The sequence below is a fragment of the Pseudopipra pipra genome, chromosome 1, assembly GCF_036250125.1.
Source record: "Pseudopipra pipra isolate bDixPip1 chromosome 1, bDixPip1.hap1, whole genome shotgun sequence".
Classification (NCBI taxonomy): Eukaryota; Metazoa; Chordata; class Aves; order Passeriformes; family Pipridae; genus Pseudopipra; species Pseudopipra pipra.
The window spans coordinates 122551369-122576063 of NC_087549.1; the positions used below are offsets into that span (position 1 = coordinate 122551369).

The 24695-nt window shown below is 37.8% G+C and overlaps 1 protein-coding gene across 4 annotated transcripts in view; it reads left to right on the forward strand.

Annotated features, from left to right (window-relative positions):
* Positions 1-24695, forward strand: part of OSBPL3 (oxysterol binding protein like 3) — a 94235-nt gene that overhangs the window by 12048 nt on the left and 57492 nt on the right. For 3 of the 4 annotated variants that reach the window (XM_064674733.1, XM_064674756.1, XM_064674743.1), the window contains one exon: positions 7522-7647. The exons of the other annotated variant lie outside the window; for it this stretch is intronic. The gene's annotated coding sequence lies outside the window, so the exon portion shown is untranslated. The remainder of the gene's footprint in view (positions 1-7521; positions 7648-24695) is intronic. 4 annotated transcript variants of the gene reach the window in all.

The following is a 24695-nucleotide window of genomic DNA, read 5'->3' on the forward strand; positions in this document are numbered from 1 at the left end:
CAACTTCTTGAATCAACTTCTTCCCTGCCTTTTGGGGAGGTGTGGGGAAGCTATTTACCTTGTTGGGCCTATTTCATCTTTCAAGTTGTCTACTGCATGCAGCATCCCATGAGGCATTTCCAGATTTGTTTCTGCACATCTAATGAAGCAGCAGCTCAGCATTTTCAATTTAGACAGTCTGAACTCCTCAATCTACCTGACTACTTAAACTTCGCTTGAATCAGAAGCTAATCTTCCATAATGCCCAACTCACTGTGATTTTTTTTGTTCTAATAAAATAAAGCCTGTAGCAAGGCTGGTTTCTTTGAATCTGCTGCAGACTCTGAGCAACATTGTGCTTTTTTGGTGTTGTTCGGTTGTTTGGTTTTTTTGGTTGGTTGGTTTTTTGGTGGTTTTTTTTGTTTTTTGTTTTTTTTTTACTTCTATTAGTTCTTTTGCAGTGATGTGGGGGGGGAGTTTTGTGGGGATTTTTGGTGGTTTTTTGTTTATTTGTTTTGTGGTTTGGTTTTTTTTATTTTTTTTAGATCTATCACAATTATGCACTATCCCAACTTCTACTGGCTTGAATAGTGTGTGAACTTGTGTGAATAGTGTGTGCATTTCAATATATGTTTTACCCATTCAGATGCTGTTGTCCCTGTGATATTTAGTCTTGTATTTAATTCAAGTTCATTAGTTTTGCAGTGGAGGCCTCTTTTTTTTTTTTTTTTGTATGTACACAAATACTTTAGAATGTTTTATCTGGTCATGCCTGTTTATCAGGGCAGACTACTCGTCTGACTGAACCCTCTTCTCATCTGTGTTAATACTTTCAGCCCTTTATCAAACGATCAGAGATAAGAGTCCTTCTTGGTCACATTCTCCTTTTCCTTTGCTTGTGCAGCAAGGTTAGATGTGAAGATTGCATGGGTGCCCAACAACTTCTCATTTTCATCTGTAAATCCCTTTCTGGGTGTGTCACCTTGTCCTTGGTCAATGTCCTTGTCTTGTAATTCAGAGTCCTTGAGCAGGAGAGGCCTGCTGAGTGACTCTGAATGCTGTAGTCTTTCACCCATCCTTCTCTCTCCTCATTATTTTAATGCCTCTTTATCAACTCACTTGAGATATAGCTGGATCAATTGTTTGAAGTCCTGCCATATAAATAACCTCTAGATTCTGTCTCTCTGCCTTCTGTTCTTAGTAACCTTGAACACCTAGATAGAATATAGTTTCAAGTCAGCAGGGAAATACATGAAGTGGGAGAAGAGAAAAGGCAATATATATGAATCATTTGCTCGGATTGTGAAAGTATTCACTTAAATGTGATTTTATATATTCTATAAACATAAAAAACACTTAAGTTGCATTTAAGTGAATATACATATTTAACTGAAAATATTTATATGTAACTCCCCAAAAAGTCACACATATAGTAGAAGTAGTAGCTGTTGCCAAGGTTTTTCAGGAGCTATTGCTGCAGCTGAGGCAAATTTGCAGGTCACCACATGTAGAGAAAAACATCTGGTAAATAAATTCTGAAATTTGTAGACATCGTTACTCACCATATCTATTTGTTTGTTTGGGTTTTTTTGTGCAGGAAAACTTCTCTGCATAAACTTACTGTGATTAAGTTGCAGCTTCTGCAGGATGGCATTTATTTATTCTGGTGGATGTTATATATTTACTCTGATGGGTCTTATTGTTTTAACGTAATTTCTTTTGAATTAATGCTTCTGTGACAGTTTAGTGAACATTTAGGCCTCAATTGTCCTGACCTGAGGCTGATACTGCTTCTTTTTTTTGTGGATTTCTGGGTATGCACATGACTCTAAGAGGGGAAGAAGGAGTTACACTTAAGTAGGTGTTCTAATTTTGGAGAGGAAAGCAAAATCTTTCTAGTATTATGGGTGGCAAAAAACAAATCACCTTTTTCTGGTATCTTTTCTCTCCTGCTAATCTCCAGATCCAGATTTCGTACCATTATGTGACTATCCACTGTAGCTGCATGCTTTCTTTCCCAGATTAATACCATAGTTGCTTTGGCTGATCTCCACTGTTCTTCCATCCTGTCACCTGTGTGGGTTTTTCTGCTGATTTCATAAAGGGCAGCATGTGCAACTTACATACTGGTTTTAAATGTGGGGAGAGGGTGAGAGGCTGTTTGGTGCTTGAGACTTGTGCAGCCCCAGTTGCCTGCCCTGCCTCTGTCTGGTTGCTGCTGCTTGAGAGTGGAACAGTTCAACTCAGAAGGACTGCATGGAGTTCTGGGGCACTCAGCTCTGATTCGTGATTGTTAAACACATAGCTGTAAGATTATCCATGGTACCTGCATGATGCTTTGTATATTTTGGGGTATTTTTTTAAACATTCATCTGTACTAAATAGTCTGTTGTGATTGGCAGAATTTTAAAAAATGCCTTCTGTCTTAGTAATAGTTCTAGTTAGTATACGAAGTGCTTCCAGTACTTATCCCTATTTTTTTATGCTCTTTATCCACACTTCAGTCTGTTACTTCAGAAAGAAAAATCTTCATGGCAATGACTGTCATGATTTTGTGCTTTATCAGAAGCTGGTAAATGAAGTCTGTGCCTGCACTGACTGTAGGGAGCCTTTCTGTTGTGAGGCAGCTCAGCTAGCAGTAGAGTATGGATGTCCCCGTGCAGAACATGCATGTCAGGAGGCTTGCTTTAAAATCTCTTGTAAGCAACAAACAGACATAGTTCCTTTGACCTGTTTTCTCCAGGCTGATCTGCACCTCAGAAATGGTGGGTCAGAGAGCAGAGCTGTGGCATACTACCTTTGGTCTTGTTTAGTGTAGTAGGTACTTCTTGGCAACCCTCCAGTTGGTCCTCGTGTAGTGCATGCACAGCTCTAACACAGTCAGACCTCTGGAGCCTTACAGCTAAAGAGATGGACCAGGTAATGTTGCATTTGGTAATTCATATGATCTGATAAGTATTTTCTTTTCCATAAGTAACATTATTCTTCTTTTCCCTACTCACCAAAGACAGGGATGAAGAAGATGATACCTCTTAACTTTTAAGAGTTCAGCTCAGTAAAGAAGAGAGAAGAGGATGGATGAAGCCAGAGAGAAAATAGGTAGAGGGCTAGGTCATGGGTTTTGGGGGAGGGAAGAGAGTTTGGAGTTATGGCCTGAGGGGAATTGAAAAGATGACTTATTGCAGAAGTGGCTACTTTTTCTTTTAATTTAATTCCATGAATTGTAGATAAATCGTAGTGCTTTAATTACATAATGACCTCTAAAATGAAGGTGAACAGGAATGCTGAATCTGTAGAACACATTTCTAGCTGTCAGCCAAATTTTCTGCTTGAAACCCCTTATCAACTCAGACAGGGAAAATGAAGCCTGCCATGTAGAACTCTTTCTTAAACTTTTTGAAATCCTTATTGGGTATAAGAAGGCAGAAGAGAGAATTCGCTTCATGCCTTTATCAGAGTGCTGCAGTCTCTGCTGCCATAGCAGATTTTGGACCACCTCGTGTATGTTATGCCAGTACAATGGTTGCAGGAAAGGATCAGGCTGCATGTGTGTGCAGACTTGCTCCTCCTCTTCCTCCCCTGTGGTGCCTATCTGGGTGGCATAGCAAGAAGTGTGTGGGTACCAGGGCAGCTTGCCGGTAAAGGCAACATCTTGACTGCAAGCATGGGGCAAGCGAGATTTACAGTCTGGTAATAAAGCAACAAAATGACTTGGTTTGAAAAGGTGCAGGTATGCACGCTTCCATCGCCTGCTGTAACTGGAACCAGAGTAGTGGAATAGGGAGGCAGTTGGTGTCTTGAAAAACAGGAGTTCTCAATGAGTGTTGGAGACTCTAATGTAATCATCCTAATGGTTTGCTTCCTGCTTTGCTGTAGTAACGCCACTGTGTATGCCTGTGTGCTTTTATTAACGAAAACGTTTTTTGCCTCCTTGAAAGACAGAAAAGCTGAGGGGGAGCTGCTAAATTCTGAAAGCTATATTTAGCTCGGAGCAATTAAAGCTAGCACTGCATAATAACACTTGAGACTAGCTCATCCATCATGCAAAATGTAAGATTTTAATGTTTGGTTTCAGTCAGACTTGACATTACTGTTAGCTTTTGCTTACATTCATTAAACTCTGCTTTTTAGAAGGTGTGTCTGTTGCACGTTGTTTTGGACAAGTTACCTGCTTTCTTACTAGTCTATGCTACTTTGTTCCTAGTTCCATTTTCAGTGTAAACCACCATAATCCTATGTTGCTTTCAAAAGGGATAGTTCTGCTCTACCCTACCCTCCTATTGGCAGCTGCCTGGTTTGTTCTTTTCATCATCTTTTTTCTTGCAGCATGTTCATGCAGTGAAATGACTCTGAAAACATTATTGCTAAAAATCTGGCTTTTTTCTTCTTTAGTTCTTAATTCGATTAATTTTCCGCTCTCATTTCACTATGTAGTCGTGTTGCTACTGGTTTTAGTAGAAGTTGCTGTGGAAATAAATTGCTAACTTTGAGAAGGGAGAGAATTAGGTGGTTCCTCCCCAAGGGCCCAGCTGTGTTTGATGCAGACTTAAACCAAATTGCACTCTATTGCGAGATTAGGTCTTTGTTACACTCCTGGTAGGCTCTTCCAGAAATTTGTAGCTTCTTTAGGACTAATACAGTACAAACCAGCCTAATTAATTGCTATAAAGTTATTGAAAGGTCAGTTACTGCATGTTCATTCTTTTTTTTCCTTGGGTACCAAATAATTAATTTTCTCAGTTCTGGATTAAATGACATCTCTCTATGATGCTCACATGAGCTGTAGTCACCCACTGTGAGATATGTTTATTGTTCAATTTATCCTTCTATTCCAGTGCATCAGGCTCTAGAATTCTTCTAATGTCTACTGTTTGTGAGTATGTCTGTACAAGTGCAGATTATTTTTCATTACACAGACACAAAAAAAAAGTTATAAATCAATCAACAGTGCAGTTAAGCTGATCTCGATTTCCCAAATGATTTTAGAAAATATGTACCTGTATTGCAAAATATTCAGAAACAATATCACATGACTGCTTCTCAATGCTCACTGTCAGAATAGATCACTGCAGTACAATGTTTTGGGGAGAAACTGGGAACATGGGACCTTTTTTGGACCAGCAAATCGTGGAGAAAATTTCATTCTAGAAAAAGGAAAACTCGCTGTCTGTGCAAAAATGTGGAAAGATTGTGAAACAACAAAGTCATCCGTTGTCTTTGTGGAGTGACTGAATGGTTGATACATCAACAGATATCTGAGACTTCTCAGATACCATTAGAAACATTTTTCAGACTTAAGGCTCCTGCTTTTGGCTTGTCCTGGGTGGCATGCAGTTTGTGAATTCTGCTGTTGTGAAGACAATATTGAAGTCTTACAGAGGGCGCTGCATAATAAAGTGGAAAATTCTAGATCTTGTTTTGGGTGACTCATAGCTAAATAAAGGCTTTGAGATTGAAATGGTGGAAATGGCAAGTCTCCTGTCCTGTCCCTTGACCCATGGAGTTGTTGCATAAGGTCTGACCTCGTGGGCTGTACTGAAAAGCTCAGTTATTTTTCTTGGGTTTTGGGGGATATTTTTCCATTAGGCTATCACTTGTTTTGGAAGTTAGCACAGAACTGCTGATGGCCTCATGTGCCCAGTGGGGGATGCTTAGGTCGTGTTTCCTTACATCTGTCATTTTCCTTTAGGGTCCTTTTAGGGTCCCTGTTACTTCAGTATATGTAATATACTCCTAATAACTAAGATAATTATTTGTAATATATATATCAAATTATTTTTCCTGTTTCTCTTACGTTGTTGATGCAAATAGCACAGAGAATTAAAGGTGCTGTTCTTCAGGTCTAGTAATTTTGTTTGTTTTTTTTTTTCACAAAGGCTTTTTATAAGGTTAATCTGTTGCCTTACCCATGAGATATTTTTAATATATGATTTGTTGGAAGTTTCAAATGTAGAACAGCTTAATTTTTGAGTTACTGGGAAAAATGCCAGCCACAGATTTGGAAGAGTCTGAGTAATAAAATCATAAAGCTGGTTCATCACTCAAATATGTTATTATTTCAGCTGCCTCTGCCCACTGCATGCTCCTACAGGCTAAAATGTCAATAGGCTCTTATATTAATACCTATTTTAGGACTCTAATATTAAAAGGTTGTAAAAATGAAAGAACCTTAGATTAAACTAAAATATCAAAATTAACACATCGATTGCTCTTTCTTACTCTAGTTTAAAAAATGTTCTCCCTTAATATTTGGACTACTTAAAAATGCACAGGTTCATGTGTTAAATAATCCTAAAGTTAAATCACAAATTTAGACTCCGAACCAGCTGGGGATGGTGGCATTTTAGGAACTTAACAAATAGAAGAACCAAGAAATTGAGTGTAAATGTGAAATTAGAAAATATTAAATGTAGACAACCAATAGGAGAAGGCAAAAGCATTGCTTAAAACTCCGAGTTGAAAACAGGAAATCCTTTTCCCTTGGAAAATATGCTAACACTGTAAGAATAATATTAAATAAGGGTAGTAATGTCAATTCAAGAAAGGCAGAAGCATTTATTTTCATTCCTGAAATAAAGCTGTAGTCTATGACAGCATGTAGAAATAATAGCTAAGGAAAAAAAGTTGAATTGTAACAATAATCTAGATTCAAAACTGTTATCACAAATAACTTGAGGAATTCTATTTCTCCTATTGATTTTGAAGAAAGATCAGGAAAGCAGCAGAGGAAGTTTAATGATATGCTAGGTTTTATAAATTGTATATGGTACCCAGACACTGGTTTGTCCGGTGGTGATTGCTTGTAGGCTTTTGGAAAGATTATCGTCATGTTGATATGGGAACTGACTCAGTATAATAGAAACTCAAATCTAATAATTGGAAAGGTTACCCATACATTCTATGAGTATAAAGGCAACCTAAACCATTGTTCCTTTTTAGCTCAAACTGAACACATTAAAGTGTGTCATAAGCAGTTTCTGTTTGGTAGTGTTCACGTTGTACAGAGAAGTCCTGCAGGCTGCTAAAACTGTAAAATTGGATTGTCTTCAGAAAAAGTGCATTTGACTAACGGTCAAAACTGTGTGTTAGTTGCTTCAAAGCAACAAGTTTGTCAAAGAGTAGTACCCCTGGTATCTATTTCTATGCAGGATTCTTCTTTCTTGTTTTGTGCTGACAAGATGTTTGGGTGAGTTACCCACAGCCTCAGTAGAGTTACATGTGTGCAGAGTTCTGGATCCTTGGGGCAAGAAAGATTTCTGTTATGAAATGTATTGATCTGTTAGTGTATTATTAGACTAAAACTCAGGTTTCTTACTTGTATGGGAGAATGTGGCTAACTCGGACTTCTAATACATATCTTTCAGAAAGCTGTAGATGTTGTATTTTAGGGAAATATTTTGGGATGGTGGAACGCATAAAAAAACTAGGTAGAAAATTTTTCAGATATTCATATATTGTACTTATCTCCCTCATGCTTCCAAGGTATGGAAAGACAATGCAGCAGGAAGTGTGTTTCTCATCTGATTTTTGCTTGTTTTTCAGATCCGACACAAGACTCATGTGAGCTTGCCACATCTTGCCGAATGGAATTGCTCATACTTTCACTTCTGTAAAAGAAGAAGATACTTAGATTTTTTTCCTGGTTGGCACTGAGCCTACCTACTCACTGTAAGTCAGTCTTTCTTGCCTCATGGATATGTTGCCCTTCCTATAGGAAAGTAGAGGTTAAATTGGTGTGGAGCCTGTTTTAGCCTAGAGGGAACATCATCAAAGAAGCTGTGTAAGAAGCTTCTTGCTATGAAGAATTGCTCAGTCAGTGGAGAATGGGAGAGGACTGTAGTATAGCTGGCAAAGAGGCAGCACCTCGGTCCTCTTTTGGGATAATACATTGTACTTAATTTTATGTCTAAAGGAATTGAAGGATGTATCAAAGAAATGGAACAGGTAAAGCGGACGTGGTGCTAATGTAACCTTTTATTCTGCTGAGATAAGAGTAAATGTTCAAAAATACCTCAAAGGTGTGTTACATTTGTGGTAACTGGGAAAAAAAATACCATTTGTAGGATTGTATGATGTTGGAGTTCCCTTCAGCCTTAGGCTCTGGGGTTTCCACTGATCACTCACTAGGTCAGAAGGAGGACTCTCACCCATGGCACAGTTGGACTCTGTGGTTTGTGTCTCATTCTGAAATGCTCTTTATAGCCTGCAGCCAAAGATAGGACTTTGGCAAGGTTGAGATTATGTTATCGGTGACATTGAAAAACTTGTGTTGCTGGTGGGGTTTTTGCCTGAGTGTTCACTAGTTGTGAGATTTATCACGAGGAGGAAATTCTGTCCCAAATCACATTTCCAGTCATGGCACTTGTGCATTTTATCTTCTCTAATAGTATGTAAATATAGTCACAGTGCATTCTGAATACTTAACAATTTCTCTTTTGGTGTAGTGACATTGATAATGCGTTTGAACTTCCTGACCAGCTGCTTGTGCTGCATTTTAACTTTATGTATGTATATGTGTGTGTATATATCTATATATTTATATGTGTGTTTTCTTGGCCTTTTAAACGTGTAGGCATTAGATTAGTATCTTAGGGCACATAGGATAGGTAGGATGTTGTAGGCCTTACATGCATATAATTTACACATTTGCTTGCAGTTGTGGAAGGCTGGATATTCTGAACTGCGCAGTTCTTACAGTCCTATATATAAACTAATGTTTTGAAATCTGTCTTAACAGGCTTACATGGATCTTACACTTGTAAACCAGAATATAGCATTGCTGTTCTGCACTAATTTCCTATTATACTTGCATCTGTGTTTGTGTAGGCTTAATCACTACTTTAAGCTTGGTGAATTTTTAGGCTAGATCTTTCAGTTTTGCTTGTGAGCGTGTAAAAGGTATCGCTAAATGTATGTTGCTCAGTAGGAACTTGCTTTCCTCTGGAAAGCTGGAGATGAGTCATGGAAACTGAAGTAGGCAGCAGGCACAAGGGTTGAATCTTTGCTAGAAGTATGTGGATACTGGAAAGCACATTAACAGCCGTGTATGTTCTCAGCTTCTATAAATTAGAAACTGAAAAGGTGTCAGAGGAGAGAAAGGGGTGGAAAATACTTCTGCATGGTTTATTTTTTTTGGTAGGTACTGCCATACTGCTCCAGTGGGAGGTGCCCAGTTGCTATAGCATCCTTTTACCTGTGAAGATAGAGGTGTTTATCAGTACTATTACAAAATAGTTAGCTGATAATGTTGGGAAACTTTATGTTTAAGTAGCAAACCAATGTTTCATGATTGCCTAATGACTTTCAAAAAGTTTCAGTACATGGCAGAAATGAATGTAGACCTGCCCCACCCCAGAGTGCAACCCATGGCAATTTTATTTACTGAGGGGGTTCCTGTGGAACAGATATGTTTGTGACTTTGTGTGAAGTCATGCAGGAAACCTGTGAAAAACTCTGGGCAAGACCTCATTTTGCTTATCCTAATCTTTTCAGTGCAAGAGTGTGCTCCATTGAAAGACAACTTTGATAGTTGCTGAAAGGAAGGGTGGTAGATTTACAGGGATACAAAACAAACAAGAGTTTGAACAGTTACAAAAAGGGAATTCTTCATAGTTCCTCTAATATCTGTAGCAGAAGGCTGCAATGAGAACTAGGATTTATCTTAACAATAATATTTTCATTCTGACATAGTACAATATTGTTGGCATATGCTCTTGGAATGCATTAATACTTTGTAATACCTTTTTATTTTAAGATATATTAATTGTCTAGCTCTGTATTTTTGAAAATGAAAAGAAACAGTACCTGGTGCTCAAAGTGAATTCACTTTTAAGTGAAGTTATCTTAAATTCATTTTCATAAACTTTAAAACTAAATCTATAGCTGTTGTAGAAGCAGCTGCCATGTGTTACTGAGCCTTCAGAGGAATTCTTTACTGCTCTTTTGAACATAGGAAAATATAGTGAAGGAAGTGATTCTTATTCCTTAATCCTCATAAATTGCATTAAAGAAATTTCATGGAACCCCTATGTATTACTTCGTTGGTATTTTCTCCTAGTTTTGCCAACCTAAAATTCCAAGCTGAATTCTTCAATACAAATATTATGTAAGTTGGTGGCTTTTTTTTTTTGTTTTATCTCACTTGTGAAAAGTATTTAATTTTACTTTGTAACCTGAACAGATTATGTTAAGAATATTGGCAGCTTGACATTGTCTGCTGGCTCTTTACTAATAGTCTTATAGGGAAAAGTCTTTTTAACACAGAATTTAGTTCTGTATAATGTCATTCAGTACTTCCTTTGAAGAAAAAGGAAGTGAAGTCTTAGTGTTCATATGGTGGTAAATGCAAAAATAACCCATGTACACAACTCTAGCTCTTCTTTGTGTACAGCTCATGACTATGAATTTAAACCACTTCTCTTAGATCAATTCCAAAGTGTTTCTTTTGGAATTAGCTATGAAGAGTTGGACTAACTTGTTCAATGTTTAGTAGCACAGGTAGATGTCCTGCAAAAAAAAAAAATGGAGAAGGGAAGAAAAACAGTGTTTGTTAACTTACTGTTTTACTAGTTGCTATTGAAACAAGTTATTTTTGTATTATTGTTTAAGAACAAAATAAACTATACATCTGAGTATCATGGACAGCATCTGTGGAAGGGAAGGATGAAGAAGGATAAACTACCTCATGGAAGAATGATTTGTATTTTTTTAGTTTTAGTCATAGATACTTTGTTCTAAAACAGATAATACCTGCTTAAGCAGGGGAGCTGTTTGAAACAAGTGGACTGCTGTTAAAGCAGGACTTTATTTTGTAATCATGTTAAATTACGATTACAGAATAAAGTAATTTTTAGGATTTGTTTCAGTAGAAAATAAATGTTTGTGAAATTATGAAAAGGTGGATCAAATATACAGGCACATTTTCATTCATACAGCATTATAAATCAGTCATAGTTTAAATGTATCTTTTTAGGGCAAGTTGTTGCTTGTAAATGCCAAATGTGTCAGGCTGATGTTTGACTTGAAGTGGTGTGACAAGGCTGTGAACTCCTCAGCCCAGTGGTGTTCCCCCTGTGGCTATTCAAGGCCACAGACTATTCTGCCTGCATTAGGGACACAGTGGGTCTCAGGTATGGAAATGCAGGTCTTTATAGTAGTTACTGCTTCCTACTTTGGGAGAGACTATGAACTTAAGTGCTTGAAATAGGTAATTAGCATAGCCAAAAGTAACTTAGATCATGAACCTTGCCTCCTGTTATTCAAACTCGTTATTCCTTATGCTTATATGCAGAGAAAAGTAGCAACTGCTGTGTGTCGGGTTGTTCCAGAGACAGTCAGGTGGGTCACCCTTCATTTCAGTGATGGGAACAAGTTGCCTTCTTACTGACATTACAGTGAGGATTTTACAAAGTGAGATTCTGCATTTCGCTCACAGAAAGTGATGCAGATAGTCCAGATTCTTACCACTGAAAATGTTTTCATTGCACCCTCACTGAGCAGAAGCACACACTTTTCATCTGGAGATCATGAGCTCGGTCTGTTGATGTACCTAATTTTTGTGCTTGGCGAAGCCATAAAAACTTACTCCTTGTTTTAAGAGTAGCTCTAAGACACCATCTCTGTCTTTCAATATGTGTTGGAAAGTGTGCTTCTATCAGCCTTATCTTTCTTAGAAAAGACTGGATATCTTTTCCTGTCTTTGCCTATGTAAATTCTGGCAAATCCTTAATTTGACCACCAGCTGAAGAATAAAAATAATGCTTCAGGTACATCAGAAGGCAGAAGATTTGTCACATTTCAAGGATGGCCTTAGAAGTTCATTCATGAAGAGAAACAGTTGTATAGCTTCAGGGCCCCTCACTTTCCAGTTGTGCAACAGCAAAGGTTTGTGTGCAAGCTAATTGCAGGAGAGCTGAAGAGATGGTTGCAGTTGTTGGTGAACTCCTCTGATATGATAATGAGGATGTGTGGCTGAATCTCCAATCCTAGCATGTGTAATAGTGAATGTGGTGTGTTTTTGGTCTCTAGTGACTCCTTTGCTCATTCACTGACTACTAGTATAAATGTTTTACACTCCGATTTCCTTTTGGAAAAGGTCATATGCTTGTTTTAATTCATAAGGCAGGTTCTTGTAGCACTAGGTATTTGAAGAAGAAATGAAAATTACATTGTTATTTTAGGCTGGAAGAAACCTCCTACTAAGCAGAAAATACTGTGATTATTCAAGTAGTTATTTCTCAAGGAGAAATAAAGATTACTTTTTAAAGACTGAGTAAAATGTTAACAGTATAATTTATTTTGAGCCATCTGTGTAAAGTTCACAATCAGTGGGCTTCTGTATTAATGCGTTTTAATCTTGTTTTATCCTCATGTTCTTGTCCAAGCATGTAATCCATTGTAGATTTCTTTTGGTTGCACTTCTTATCAAGGCATATATGAGGGATGAAAAATGGTCAAACCTAACCAAGGACAACTATCTGTAGTGATTAACAAACAGAGATGTGTTTATGAAAATGTAACATTTGCAGTATTTATTTAATGACTTGTTTACACTTGCTGACTTTATTCATGTCTTACACACAAAACAAAATATCTGTTGTGGACACACATGCCTTTTAGTTACAAAACCATAGCAAGAACTTTTCAGAAGAAAAATATATTCTCAGGCCAACTGAAGTTATATTGCAAGAACTAGAAGATCCTGACAGAAAACTGGGAAAAGTCTTATCTGATAGGGAGTTAAACATGCAAGCTGCTAACTTGCAGATGCAATAGTGAGCACAGAACTATACAGTATGAAATTATTTTTAAAAAGCTTTAAGAAAGCTTTAATGCAGCAGCATGCTTTACTGTAACTTTCACTGGTCTTCCCTTCTGTCCAGGTGACTTCTGTGCTTCCATATGTCCTGGAGGAGACCTGGGCTCTGCTGCTGTATTTTTGGAGGATGGCAAGTTATTAAAGAAAAGTTCTTGTTCTAAGACCAGATTTCATACGATGATTACCTGAAAAAGTACTAAAAATTTTCCTTATCTTTTTTTTTCCCCTTGAGTTTTGTCCATGTTTGTTTGTCTCCTGGAGGTTTTTTTTTACTTCCAGTAAATATATATCTGAACAATTTGACAACTGTTCATAGGTGTGTTTGAATGTACTGTAAGTAGTACCTTATTTTAAATAGCAGGAATTGTTCTCTAAAAAAAAAAATCAAAGAAATTTATATTAATATTCTATTTTAGAAGTCTAATACTAAATGATTAATGAAAATTTTGACACTAGAAAATTGTCTTTCTGTAGCACATCTGTTTGGAACTGCTAACAAGTTGTCAAGTGCTACAAAATGAAATAATTTTAATTCTTGGGGCTCATTGGTTAAAAGCTAGATACTGTCAGCTACCTTAATAGACCAGAGACAGCAGTACTCAGTGTGTTGACAGTGAAAAAAATGAGACTGCTTGTGATTGAGAGACACCAATAGAATTCGGTGTAGGTGCTGAGAAGTATAAGGAGGACCGCAGAAATGCCCTGTCCCTTTCTGTGTGACTTTTTAATGCCAGCTTTTATTAGGTAGCAACTATTTGCTTCTAAAGGTTTAAACTGTTAATGTAGTTCACACATTAAAAACTGTTAATGTAGCTTTTAACACATTGTGATGTGTGAGTGAAGTGCCACTCCCTAGCTGCTGATTTTATTTTGGTCGTCACTGGACAAAATGATATGAACGAGTGGTTAGCAAGGTAAAATGTACCCTAAGAAAAGCTAGTTTATAGTTTTACCCTTAATATGGTCCAGCATCTGGCCAGTAGCTTTTGAGGGAAAACATTTGGTTCAGGAGAATTGGAAAAAGCATTCATTGTTTAGCTCAAGCTTTGGGACTCCGAAATTGGATTTTCCACTGTATGGAGTGAGATGGGCTGCAAAGTTAAGAACTTAAAAGTACAGTGGATTTTTATTTGTCATGAGGGTAGTACAAAGTCACAAATTTTCTATGCCTGTACTTGGCTGTCTGTTCTCTCTGGTCAAATTGTAGTTTGTACTTCACCTTTAACATTTTTACATATGGCTTATGTTTTGGGTTTGAATTATCTGTTGGGGGGGTTGTTGCTTTGTTTTAGTTTTTTTTCTCAGTGCCATGCAGTTATCAACGAAATCTAAAACAAACACTAATTAAGAGGTGGTGATAGCTAAGTAACAGCTGTTAAAGGTGTGATTCACCATCTCCCTCTGCAACTAGCTTCCCCTGCAAGTTGTGAAATTTCAATCTACCCTGTATTTGCAAAGTCCTTGATGAAGAAATGAAGGTGACCAGGGTGCAGGGGCTGCCACAATGGATGTTGTGGTGGGTTGACCCTGGCTGGACACCAGGTGCCCACCAAAGCCACTCTATCACTCCCCTTAGCTGAACAGAGCAGAGAAAATATAAAGAAAGGCTTGTGAGTCAAGATAGTGACATGGAGAGATCACTCAGCAGTTACTGTCATGGGCAAAACAGCCTTGACTTGGGAAAATTAATTTAATTTCTTACCAGTCAAATATAGGGTAGTGAGAAATAAAACCAAATCTTAAAACACCTTCTCTCCACCCTTCCCTTCTTCCTGAGCTCAACCTCCAAATTCTCTATTTCCTTCCTCACAGTGATGCAGGGGTTGGGGAATGGTGGCTGTGGTCATGTCACCACATGTTGTTTCTGCTGCTCTTCCCTCCTCAGCGGAAGGACTCCTCACTCTCTTGCCCTGCTCCAATGTGAGATCCCTCCCATGGGAACCAGTTCTCCATTAATTCCTCCAATGTGAGCCATTCCCCTGGGCCACAGATTTTCATTAACTGCTCCAGTGTACATCCCCTGTGGGGTCACAAGTCTTGCCAGCAAATATGCTTCAGCATGGGCTTCTCTCTCCACGGGTCCACTGCTCCTGACAGAAATGCACTCCATCATGGGCTTCCCACAGGATCCCAGTCTTCTTCCAGCATCCACCTGTTCCACCATGGACCTCCATGGGCTGCAGTGGGACAACCTGCCTCACCATGGTCTTCACCACAGGCTCTGCTCCTCCCTCCTCCTTCACTGACTCTGATGTCTGTGGAGCATCTTCTCCTGCATATTCTCACTCTTCTCTCAAATTGCAACTGTAGAGGGTTTTTTCCCCCTTTTAAAATCTATCCCAGAGGTGCTTCTGCTGTTGCTGATGGGCTGTACCGTGGCCAGTGGCTGGTCCATCTTGGAGCCCACTGACATTGGCTCTGTCTAACACAGGGGAAGCTTCTGGCAGCTTCTCACAGAAGCCACCCCTGTACCCTCCCTCCTACCAGAATGTTGCCATGCAAGCACAATAAAGTTGCACTCTGTATTTCTCTTTGTCTGTGATACTGTCTAGTACCAGATGCCACAGAGGGAAGTATGTCCATCCTTACCCTGTGTAGTTATAGAGCATATATCCTTTTGTCAGACCCTTTCTAGAATCTTCATCAGCATCACTTATCATCTGGTGTGAGAAAGGCTGTCTTTAAATAATTTCAGAGTTTATAGAAATTACATATCCTAATACATGTATATCTTGATCCACACAACATTTATGTTGTAGGGGTTGACTTTGGATATATTTGGCAAAGATAAGCCTGTATTCAAGGGTTTTGTATATTACTTCTACTGGCAACAATTGCCATGACCTAATGTATTAACTTGAAAAATAATGCTCATTTCATTTAAATAAGAAAGTGAAACTACAAACTCCCCAAGCAGCAAGCTGAAGGAATGACTGTAATGAACTGTAACAGTTGCAATAACAGTTTGCCCTTGAAATGAAAGGAAGGAAGGGGAGAGAATAAACACCTCATCCCCAGTGAAGTAGCTTTACACTATATCATTAAATCTCACTTGACAAAATTGAGGTGTCTTGTTAAAGACACAATGAGGAACTTCACTTTTCATTTGAGGCTGTTCTCTTCCCACCTCCAGATATGCCTGCAAACTCTCACTGTTCTTGGCTATGGTGTTCTTAAATTTGTTTTCTCCCTGCCCTAGTATTTCAGATGAAAGATTTGTGAACAATATCAAAGTATTTGTTAAGAGAAGAAATGTATAACATTCCTGAATATTGAGTATATTTCAGACAGTCTGTATACCAAAACTGTAGCACTGAAATGAGCTGTGCTTTAATAAAGTAGGGGTAGGAAAGTGGCACCACATATCAATAGTCATCATCTCTGTAGGCTGTGGCAAGTACAGAGGGCAGTGACTACAGGCTTTAAGGAAATATAAGGAATGAAAGGAAAAAAGAAAAGAGTGATAGGAATTTCTTGTAACTTTGCATTTCTGCATTTAAGATATTGGGCTTTGATTTTGATATCTTTGATTCAAGATATTCTGCTTGAATACGTGTATTCAAAGCAGAAGTAGAAAGGCATTTTCAAATGAAGAGCAGATTTCAGGGTTCAGTAAAACATAACCAAGCTAAAATCTTATTTCAAAATGTATTTTTATTCCTGTCAGTGTTGCCTTGCCTTTTTTATGTTTGAAAAAGCAAATGTAAAGATTTTTAAAACCTCCATTAAGACTGAAATGCAATTCAATGTACGTGACTATCACGTGACTTCTTTTCTCTGAAACCCTAATGGAGTGGGATATAAATACCTCTGTGAGGTTATGTTTGTCAAGCCACAGATTATTTAGTGTGCATCTGCAGATTTGAATATTTGGGGATTTATCTTGTTAGCATCTTCAGACTGGGTTAATTGATGACTACCAGCACAGAATTTGAGAAATACTTCTGAAGTGGGATCTTTGACTTTAAGCTGGAGGCCCTTTTAAGAGTGGCTTGAAAGGGATAAGGCACCACTAATACCATCTTTTTCCTGGTGTCTGGCTGTGTATGAGGTGCTCTAGCTGTGGTGTATAGGCCAATCACTTAAGAGTCGGACTCGATGATCCTTGTGACTCCCTTCCAACTGAGAATATTCCATGAATCTATGATTTTTGTTGTCACTTGTGGGAATATAATTTCATGTTTTTCAGTTACATAACTATGCACCACATTTTATTTAACTTATAGCCCAAAAATCTGACCATAACACACTGGATATGATGTATTCATTTAAAACACAAAGGCATTGTCATAGAAAAAAATAAATGTGCATACTAAGACTTGATTAGAAAAAGATCATTAACACTTGAACAAGGTGCTAGTATCACTGCAGATGTGATATATAGAGAGCATGAATATCAATATGCATATACTTTGCATATGTATTGGAAATAAAGCAGCTTTATGACCAACAAGAATTATGGAGTTTGCCATGGAAAATGGTGCAGAAGTTCTTAGCCTGATTAGTGGAATACAGCTGCTGAAGGTGTATTCAGTAGAGAGGAAGCTTGCAGTCCACCTGAGTCTCCACCTGAGGCATGTGGCACACTGATGGATCAGAGTACAGTGGCCAGCTCAGAAAGCCCACAGGATGCAGGTGTTGAGTGAAATGTCCAGATCTGTTGAGATTCTGCGGTGACTTGGAGCTAAGGGGCTTCTGCCTTGGCTACCAAATGCTCTCTGTCCTGAGTGTACTCTGATAGGCAGTGATCTCTAATTGCCTTTTGGCTTTGCAGCATCAAGCTGCTACTGCTACAAATGACAATTAGTAAAATTCCTCTCAGACTGGAGTTTGAGAACAAGGGATAACATGATAGAAAGTGCAGGACAAGGAGGATGTATTTTCCTTTATAAAGACTATTTTATTGGACTGCATGTGTTTGCATTTCAGAATGATTGTGAAATCCAACATTGCTGCTATTTATTTATTTAAGTTAGCACTGGAAAAGAAGTTCTGGCTCAGTATGTTACAGGCAAGATCAAATGGAAGGCTGTTTAGTGGTTTCGGACAAACCATGGTAACGCAATTTGAACTGCTTGCTTTCATGTGATTTATTTCATTTGCTACCTGTGAAATACCCTCTTTCAGTGCATGTGGGCATGAAGGCTGATTACTCTAAGTGGATGCTGTTGAAATATCTCGCTGCTTGCTTAGGTGAGGAGAAGTCAAGCCTGTAGCCCCTGGAATTGGTTCTGAGTATAAAAAAAACAGTGGTTGTTTATGTACAAAATATTAATTGTTACTCTGCTCTGTTCAGACATAACTAATGTGTGACTTAATTTAGATACATTAGCTGAGAATCATTGCATTCACATGGAAAGTAATGCATTTGTCACATGTATTTACTTTCTCATGCTTAATGCATAATGTCCAACTTGACAATTCCTGCATTTGTTTGGTGACTTTAAGCTTCTTAGATTTGCTGTGTAAGGTGGTTAAACTGCTGCTTTTAGCTTCTAAGTGCCTCATCCTTTTTCCATGTCCTTGTCTAGCTCTAGCAAAGTATCCAGGCAAGAGGAATGGGGCAGGGAGGAAGACATAGAGAAATTGAGCTGTGAACGTTTGTAGTGGCAACAGGAGATGTGAACTCTGTTCAAGTAGTTTGTGAAGTTCCCAAGCAAAATTGATACAAAGTCAGACTCCTCTGCACAAGGCAGCAAATGCAGTGCGTTGCAGCATTTATTGAAAGCTCAAACTATTTTAAAGCCCTGTTTTCTGGATTTGTATGAACAACCTGCAAGAACAAACTACAGACTTTTCAAAATTAGTTGCTAGGTAGCTTAGGGAGTAAGACAAATGTACTTTACGATTGTGGGAATAATATTGAAATTCTGAATAGATTGGTAATTGGTAATAGGTCAGAATTTGTGTGTCTGGGAATACTATCATTTGTGTGAAAGGAAAATATGAGGTATGAAAGCTTTTACTACAGTTTTGTGTCAGCCTAAATGAACTTCATTTTAGGATGGAATCAGCTTTCACTGGATGCTGTTCAGAGTCTGGCATGTAACTCCCGTTTGTCCCACTTTCAAAATCTTTGTTCAAAAACCTAGTGTTGCTGAAAGGAGAAAAATATAAGGAGAGAAATCAGAATCTTTTTCTCCAAGTAATTCAATAACCTTTTTGTATTTGACACACGTATAAATTATTAGCGTTTTTATGTGTGCACTTCCTAAATGAGCTGGTATGTGGCTCTAATAGCATTTTAATTTAATTGGCCAAAATGAAGAGGTGTAGTACAGAATCAGATGCTCAAAAATGTTTTGTGTTGTACTGTATTTTCTCGGTGTCCACCTTTCCGAAGTATGACACCCATTCAGCATAATAAGTGATAAGTGATCTATTCCTGAAATCATCTCTCTTGTGATGCAAATGATATTGGAGTGTGGCAGGAGATCCTGCTTGTTTTGTCACTATGTTTTATCACTTAATACTGACTTGAAGCAGTGATCACCCCTACCGTTCATCTGCCTAACTGGTGTTATAAAATCACATTAGAGAACAATTTTTCAACATCTCACTCTGGGAACAATGTGGCAATAGTTTCAAAAACACCTATTTTATTATTCTTACTGTTAGTGTGAGTTTTCTGCTCTGGACAATCATTATAATAAGGGACATCATGGGGCCGGTGAGCAGTCAGGTGAGTCAGCAGACTTGAGAACGACTGTCTGAAATAGGAGCTGGGGAACTGCCAGCACCCACAGACACCTTGTTTGTTTGCTGCTAGGACAGACAGTGGACTGATTTTCTTATTTTCTGAGTATGGAAGAGAGGACTGTAAAACTGAATATGCTGATGATGTAACTTCTCCAAATGTAATCCTTCCAACTGCCATTAGTCATTCCAAGATTAATTTTTTAATGTGATGTTCCATGTAAATACATGTTATTTTGGTGTAACATGAGTAAAAATTTGGGTTTTTGATATGTTTTATGATATGATCTCAAAAACAGTATAACATAATGTTAGGAGATTCAGTTCAATGGTTCTGTTTTAACTGTCTGTATTGCATAGGTGCATTTTTTTCTAGAGGACAGTTGAGTTATGACAATTCTTTACTGTCTGCAAATGTCAAGTTTTCTGGTCAAGACTTAATGAAAACTTTGTGCATAGAGTTTCAATATTGAACAGCCTTTGAATAGACAATTACATGTCAAAAGTGCAATTTTATATTATATGCTTTGTAGAGGTATTTTCCTCCTTTATGCATTCTGTATTTTGTAATGTTAAAAAGATGTCCTTGAATACATTTCTCAAACCTTTTTTGCTAAAACTATCACTTGATGGCAAAATTGTGGAAAACACATTCTATGAAAGATGAATATTAGCAAAAGTTAAGGGAAAAAATATGTAGGTCAGCAGGTGAAGTAGGTGTGAGTGCCATCTGTTAAGAAAATAGCTTTCAGTATTATGTTTCATGCAACTTCATATGTTGTTATTTTAGACACTTAGAAAAAAAGGAAACCAAACCTTTTAGTGCCTTCCTCTAAGAAATTTTGTTGTTTTTTTTTTTATTTTCCTTTCCAGAAATTCAAGAGCATTATATGAAATAAGACTTTTTAAATATGTCTGAATGCACTTTATGCACTAATTGTAATTAACTACAGGTTTAATTTATTTTTGTGTTGTAAGTCCTGATGGTCTAGCAAAACCAGTGCTATAATGCCAGCATTTTGGAAACAAACACAAAACTGATGAGAGATTGGGAGGAGAGTAGAGAGATAGAAGGCAAAGACCAAGAACAGTGGAACTCTTCTAATATTAAGCTGTTCAAGGGGAATCTACATGACTTGTAAACACTTCTGTTTATTGCTGCTTTTATAGCATGTAATTAAAATCCACATTGCTAGTTGCAGGTCAAGTATAACCAACCTCAAAAGTGCTATGAAGCAACCAAGATGCTAGACTGTACACATATAAAATTCTTCACGTTGCTGTTTGCCTTCTCTATGGCCTGTTTGCCATGACCGGAGCTGAAGAAAAAATGAATGCACTCATTAGAAATAAAAGATACGGATAGTTAAGTTGTAGCACCCTTTCACTAAGCTCTTTGTAAATTATTCATGTTGCTGAGGCATCCTAATTAAAACCTTCCATCTTTTAAACCTCTAAAAATACTTGAGAATGAAAGCGTAGTTTAGGCTTTTTTAATCACCTAGAATTTAATTTGTTTTTAATTAAATTCAAATACATATCTGCTAGCTTGCACTAACCTGAATCTAAATTGAAAATCAGAGGCAGAGTATCTTTTTCAGAACTATCTGGATCAATTGAAAATAACACACTTTCCACTTTCTTGACTACAGGTTGGTGATGACGCCTTCATTTTGGCCAAAGCACAGTATGTGAACTACTCCCTGTGGCAAATGGCACTCCACTGAAGTGGATTAGGGAGGAATGCTGTGATTTATTTATTTTTTGTAAATATTTTTTTAAAAAGTTTTCTTAATTTTTGACAGGGGAAGTACTGATCTCGAGAAAAGGGACAGTAACTTGCTTGGGAGCAAGAATTTCTTTAATTACTTCGGCATTTTTAAAAAGTGAATATGAATTTGAGCTCTAAACTATCAGTTGAGACTCTGAGCTGCTACTGAGACCTGTAAAAGTTCTCATCAGTTTTGTTTTAACTCTGAGCTCTCTTGGTGGGGCAGGTCATATTTTTACATTTGGATGTCATACTATAGTAGGCTTGTATAAGCAAGCTTAGTGCATTAAAACTCTCTATATATTCCTTGTTCTGGATTGTCTGTAATAGAGTCTTAATTGAAGCTTTCTTTTTTTGGCCCATTTCCGAATTTGCTTTTAGATTTTGTACCCTTGTAGCTAGGCAGAGGCAGGACAAGATCTGACATGGAAGCACTCACTCTGAAATGGATCTTCTGTTCTTCCCAAATATGGGTGCTACTCCTGCAGCTTTGTGTTTGCTTTCTTCCCTTTTCAAGGTCAAAAGTTCTCTTAGGAACTCTGTCTATGTTGCGCCTCTATGGTAACCCTAGCTGGATTTGTCTTCCCCTCCAGCATTTTGGAACTTAAGGAGATGATTGTGGGACTGTATCATCTGAGGAAAGGATCCCTTTTATGGTCTGTTTCCTGTTCAAGAGCTGCCATGTCAGCTACTCGGAGACCCTCACCTCTAGCCTGCATCTTTTTTGGCTGACCCAGCTATTGTGATTGTTACTTCCCCATGTCATATTAATTAGGCAAAACATTGCATGTAATCATTCAGATTTATAATCTGAATTCCCACATTTTACATCTCTCTGCTTTTAGATCTCTTTCAGTTCATCTTTACCCTATGCCATGAGGATAATGTTGCAGAAAACTTGATCCATGGAACCTCTTTTCTGGTTCCCATTGTCAAGGTGTTCATTACAATCATAAATATGAATGGATTTAAGAGCAACTGTGATGTAGAATCTTCTAAGAGCGTGGTTCACTGCATCTGTGACTCACGGTTCCTGTCACCTGCATATACATACATGCATGATGTGTGTTTCCAAGCAACAGGACAGTTGCAGTCTGTCATCATCATCCTGTCTGTCCTTGAAGAGCTCCAGCCAAAGCCTTAACATTTTTAATTTGTATTTAAATCAAACACATTTCTGGAAGAGATTTAGATTAGGTGCTAGGAAGAAATTCTTTACTGTGAGGGTGGTGAGGCACTGGAACAGGTTGCCCAGAGAAGTTGTGGATGCCCCATTCCTGGAAGTGTTCAAGGCCAGGTTGCACAGGGCTCTGAGCAACCTGGTCTCATGGAAGGTGTCCCTTACCATGGCAGAGGGGTTGGAATTATCTTTAAGGTCCCTTCCAGCCTAAACCATTTGATGATTCTGTGATTCTATGTATACTTTTTTCCTTAATAGCAGCTTTTTTTTTTTTTTTAAATTTGAAAACTTGGAATTAACAAAATTTTACGTTTTGGCATTAATAACAAAAATACTTAGCACTTGTAGTACTAATTGTCCTCAGTATAATTTATATATAATTGTTTCCGACAACACATCTCTAAAGTGTCAACATTCATCTACATATTGAGTGTTCAGAAATACAGTGTTAGGAAGTAGTGACCCCTTGCCTTAGGTGATGTTAGAAAGTGTTAACACTGATCTGCTAACAACTACTTTCCGTTGTTTGGAATATTACAGACCTCTTTTGATGGTTCAACCTGTCTTAATATGAAAGACCTCCTGTAAAGAAATAATCTGCATAATATTTAAAAGAAAGCTGTAGTGGTGCATTTGTAAATATTAATGTGAAGTACACTGGAAAAGGTGTCTTGGAATGGACTTAGAGACAGAAGCCTCTAAAGATACATTAAGTCGATCAAGAAGAAATGTGACATTTTAATAACTCGTGGTCATTACACTGTATAAAATGGGTAAATGAATTTCTGTGTATCCTAGGAAGAACTGATCTTGTTACCACGGTTATTAAAGTTAATGAGATTTAAATTTTGAGGTAATAGGCCTGCTTATAAAGGAGAAATACTAAACATTCTCAAAAGGAAGTACTGTTTCCTTTGTACTTTTTTTTCTTTTAATAATTAAGTGACATACACTGGAATTGTCATTTGTCTTGTGTATCATGGGAAAACAGATATCTGGGAGGGGCATCCAAATGCACTTTAAAGTTGGACTTGATGATCCTTGTGTGTCTCTTCCAACTCATATTCTGTAAAATCTGTGAGATCTGTTAAGTGATTTGAGGTTTTTGGTTGTTGGTTTTTTTGTTTTGTTTTGTTTTGTTTTGTTTTGTTTTGTTTTGTTTTGTATTTTGGTTAGGGTTTTTTTAGAAAGTAGATGATGCCAAAGTGTGAAAGGAATAACAACACATCAAAAAGGGCAAAGTAGGTTTGTTGGATCCTGCTACTTTTTAATGAGCATGTCTAGCTCTCCTGCATGAAATAAAGAATCTCTGTGTTGTGTTTGCTGTTCATACATCCCTCATGATGTTTTTCTTCAGACTTTGGTGAGGATCATTTCTGGGACACCAAAACTCTTCCAGCGTTTCTATTTGCTGTTCTACCTAAAACCAGAGATGACTGGGTTTGGGTTTCTTTCTCCATAGTTACACCAATTATGCCGGCTGGTTTAATAAAATATATTGTTTTATATTAACGTTGGTAGATTTGGGCATCTCACAGCATTATGCAGTTTATGGGATCACAAAGAGACTATCTGATTCAATGTTACACAGATGCCTTCAATGATTTGACAGAAAAGTCATGTCTTTTCTTGATGTGCAGGCAGTGCTGTCTTGAGATCTTGACTACATGCTGGCAGACTGACAGATATTTCCAGAACTAACATTGTGCCTATCACAACCAAATCCAGGAAAACAAACACCGTGTCTTTCAGTAACACTTTAGCGATAATGACTGCAGTTTTGAAAAGGAATAAGCCTCAGGGCACCCTGAAGTAGCATTGTTTTAGTGAACAAAGCAAAGAGCAGTAGTAAGTGCACAAAAATGAAAGACAACCAAGCTCCTGCCAAATGTTTCCCACTCTGGGATGTTATCACTAAGAGAAGGGGCTTTTCAAGGTTTTTAGTACAGACTGTAAAGTGATACCATGTGCCTGTTATTTTCTTTACTGAAAATTATAATAAGCTTGTCTCTTTTATCTATTGCCTGATCATCCTTTGTAAGGTTTTCTCTAGATGAACAGCACTTTCGATGCAAGCAGACTCACTGCTGCTTTGTTATTTGAGGAAGGAGGAGTCTCAACCTCCTTAGCACTGCTATATGCAGTGTACCTCCTCCCAGCAATAGGATTTGATCACAGCTGTTGTTTTCTGCTCCACCCTCTTGACAGGAAGACTGTGGACCTCTCTGTTAGTGGGTCACAAAATGTTTCTT